The sequence below is a fragment of the Dendrobates tinctorius genome, unplaced genomic scaffold (genome assembly GCF_039654945.1).
Source record: "Dendrobates tinctorius isolate UK_male_01 unplaced genomic scaffold, ASM3965494v1 ptg000179l, whole genome shotgun sequence".
Taxonomy (NCBI): Eukaryota; Metazoa; Chordata; class Amphibia; order Anura; family Dendrobatidae; genus Dendrobates; species Dendrobates tinctorius.
In genome coordinates, this window is record NW_027361846.1 from 2,907,501 (window position 1) to 2,912,397 (window position 4,897).

General features: G+C 41.3%; 1 protein-coding gene across 1 annotated transcript in view; it reads right to left on the reverse strand.

The window, feature by feature from the left end:
• The window catches only part of LOC141054857 (uncharacterized), a 30,423-nt gene extending 27,313 nt beyond the window's left edge, over positions 1-3,110 (reverse strand). Inside the window, exon 1 of the mRNA XM_073551734.1 lies at positions 2,994-3,110. The gene's annotated coding sequence lies outside the window, so the exon portion shown is untranslated. The remainder of the gene's footprint in view (positions 1-2,993) is intronic.
• Between the last annotated feature and the right edge of the window lie 1,787 nt (positions 3,111-4,897).

A 4,897-nucleotide genomic window follows, 5' to 3' on the forward strand; every position in this document is an offset into this window, starting at 1 on the left:
GGACGGGTATATTATATATATATATATGACCCCCGATCACACAGGACGGGTATATTATATATATATATATATGACCCCGATCACACAGGACGGGTATATTATATATATATATATATATGACCCCCGATCACACAGGACGGGTATATTATATATATATATATGACCCCCGATCACACAGGACGGGTATATTATATATATATATGACCCCCGATCACACAGGACGGGTATATTATATATATATATATGACCCCGATCACACAGGACGGGTATATTATATATATATATATGACCCCCGATCACACAGGACGGGTATATATATATATATATATATGACCCCCGATCACACAGGACGGGTATATTATATATATATATGACCCCGATCACACAGGACGTGTATATTATATATATATATATGACCCCGATCACACAGGACGGGTATATTATATATATATATGACCCCGATCACACAGGACGGGTATATTATATATATATATATATGACCCCGATCACACAGGACGTGTATATTATATATATATATATATATATATATATATATATGACCCCGATCACACAGGACGGGTATATTATATATATATATATATATACTATATATATATATATATATATATATATATATATATATATATATGACCCCGATCACACAGGACGGGTATAATATATATATATATATATGACCCCGATCACACAGGACGTGTATATTATATATATATATATATGACCCCCGATCACACAGGACGGGTATATTATATATATATATATATGACCCCGATCACACAGGACGGGTATATTATATATATATATGACCCCGATCACACAGGACGTGTATATTATATATATATATATGACCCCGATCACACAGGACGGGTATATTATATATATATATGACCCCGATCACACAGGACGGGTATATTATATATATATATATATGACCCCGATCACACAGGACGTGTATATTATATATATATATATATATGACCCCGATCACACAGGACGGGTATATTATATATATATATATATATATATGACCCCGATCACACAGGACGGGTATAATATATATATATATATATATATATATATATATGACCCCGATCACACAGGACGGGTATAATATATATATATATATGACCCCCGATCACACAGGACGGGTATATTATATATATATATATGACCCCCGATCACACAGGACGGGTATATTATATATATATATATATATATGACCCCGATCACACAGGACGGGTATATTATATATATATATATATATGACCCCGATCACACAGGACGGGTATATTATATATATATATATATATATGACCCCGATCACACAGGACGGGTATATTATATATATATATATGACCCCGATCACACAGGACGGGTATATTATATATATATATATGACCCCGATCACACAGGACGGGTATATTATATATATATATATGACCCCGATCACACAGGACGGGTATATTATATATATATATGACCCCGATCACACAGGACGGGTATAATATATATATATATATGACCCCGATCACACAGGACGGGTATATTATATATATATATATGACCCCGATCACACAGGACGGGTATATTATATATATATATATGACCCCCGATCACACAGGACGTGTATATTATATATATATATATATATGACCCCGATCACACAGGACGTGTATATTATATATATATATATGACCCCCGATCACACAGGACGGGTATATTATATATATATATATGACCCCCGATCACACAGGACGGGTATATTATATATATATATATATATGACCCCGATCACACAGGACGGGTATATTATATATATATATATGACCCCGATCACACAGGACGGGTATATTATATATATATATATGACCCCCGATCACACAGGACGGGTATATTATATATATATATATATATGACCCCGATCACACAGGACGGGTATATTATATATATATATATGACCCCGATCACACAGGACGGGTATATTATATATATATATATGACCCCGATCACACAGGACGGGTATAATATATATATATATATGACCCCGATCACACAGGACGGGTATATTATATATATATATATGACCCCGATCACACAGGACGGGTATATTATATATATATATGACCCCGATCACACAGGACGGGTATATTATATATATATATATGACCCCGATCACACAGGACGGGTATATTATATATATATATATGACCCCGATCACACAGGACGGGTATATTATATATATATATGACCCCGATCACACAGGACGGGTATATTATATATATATATATGACCCCGATCACACAGGACGGGTATATTATATATATATATGACCCCGATCACACAGGACGGGTATAATATATATATATATATGACCCCGATCACACAGGACGGGTATATTATATATATATATATGACCCCGATCACACAGGACGGGTATATTATATATATATATGACCCCGATCACACAGGACGGGTATATTATATATATATATATGACCCCGATCACACAGGACGGGTATATTATATATATATATGACCCCGATCACACAGGACGGGTATAATATATATATATATATGACCCCGATCACACAGGACGGGTATATTATATATATATATATGACCCCGATCACACAGGACGGGTATATTATATATATATATATATATGACCCCGATCACACAGGACGGGTATATTATATATATATATATGACCCCCGATCACACAGGACGGGTATATTATATATATATATATGACCCCCGATCACACAGGACGTGTATATTATATATATATATATATATGACCCCGATCACACAGGACGTGTATATTATATATATATATATGACCCCCGATCACACAGGACGGGTATATTATATATATATATATGACCCCCGATCACACAGGACGGGTATATTATATCTGTGGCCTCTCCCCGTGTGTCGGTGTCCCGGGCGCCTCTCACACACCGACAATCTCTCACCTGAGGCCGCCGTGCTCTCCGTGATGTTCGCGTTCCGGTGACCCGGAAGTAGTGATGACGTCACACCACTTCCCTGCGCAGTATCCGGGAGCTTTGACGTTTGTGGGCGGAGTTTATCTGGGCGCGCAGGAAATGGCCCCGCCGCCATGTTTATGAAGCCGGGAACAATGAGTCAGCGGCGCCCGCGTTCAGCAACCACACAGCTCCCTCTATGTGTCACCCCCGCTTCCAGCTCCGCCCCCTCTTGGTGTCACTGCTCCGCCCCTGCTAGTTTCATTGTACCGCCCCTTCCTGGTGACCCTGGAGCCTGCTATACTGTACACAGTGTCACATCTCTGAGTCACCCTGTATATAATGTGTGACCCCTCCTGTATATAATGTGTGACCCCTCCTGTATATAATGTGTGACCCCTCCCCCTCCCCCTGTATATAATCTGTGACCCCTCCCCCTCCTGTATATAATGTGTGACCCCTCCTGTATATAATGTGTGACCCCTCCCCCTCCCCCTGTATATAATCTGTGACCCCTCCCCCTCCTGTATATAATGTGTGACCCCTCCCCCTCCTGTATATAATGTCTGACCCCTCCCCCTCCTGTATATAATGTGTGACCCCTCCCCCTCCTGTATATAATGTGTGACCCCTCCTGTATATAATGTGTGACCCCTCCTGTATATAATGTGTGACCCCTCCTGTATATAATGTGTGACCCCTCCTGTATATAATGTGTGACCCCTCCCCCTCCCCCTGTATATAATCTGTGACCCCTCCCCCTCCTGTATATAATGTGTGACCCCTCCCCCTCCTGTATATAATGTCTGACCCCTCCCCCTCCTGTATATAATGTGTGACCCCTCCCCCTCCTGTATATAATGTGTGACCCCTCCCCCTCCTGTATATAATGTCTGACCCCTCCCCCTCCTGTATATAATGTCTGACCCCTCCCCTCCTGTATATAATGTCTGACCCCTCCCCCTCCTGTATATAATGTCTGACCCCTCCCCCTCCTGTATATAATGTCTGACCCCTCCCCCTCCTGTATATAATGTGTGACCCCTCCCCCTCCTGTATATAATGTCTGACCCCTCCCCCTCCTGTATATAATGTCTGCCCCTCCCCCTCCTGTATATAATGTCTGACCCCCTCCTGTATATAATATGTGACCCTCCCCCTCCTGTATATAATGTGTGACCCCTTCCCCTCCTGTATATAATGTGTGACCCCTCCCCCTCCTATATATAATGTCTGACCCCCTCCTGTATATAATGTGTGACCCTCCCCCTCCTGTATATAATGTGTGACCCCTCCCCCTCCTATATATAATGTGTGACCCCTCCTGTATATAATGTGTGACCCCTCCTGTATATAATGTGTGACCCCTCCCCCTCCTGTATATAATGTCTGCCCCTCCCCCTCCTGTATATAATGTCTGACCCCCTCCTGTATATAATGTCTGACCCCTCCCCCTCCTGTATACAATGTGTGACCCCTCCCCCTCCTGTATATAATGTGTGACCCTCCCCCTCCTGTATATAATGTGTGACCCCTCCCCCTCCTATATATAATGTCTGACCCCCTCCTGTATATAATGTGTGACCCTCCCCCTCCTGTATATAATGTGTGACCCCTCCCCCTCCTATATATAATGTGTGACCCCTCCTGTATATAATGTGTGACCCCTCTCCCTCCTGTATATAATGTGTGACCCCTCCCCCTCCTATATATAATGTCTGACCCCCTCCTGTATATAATGTGTGACCCCTACCCCCTCCTGTATATAATGTGTGACCCCTCACCCTCCTGTATATAATGTGTGACCCCTCCCCCTCCTTTATATAATGTGTGACCCCTCCACTCCTGTATATAATGTGTGACCCCTCCCCCTCCTTTATATAATGTGTGAC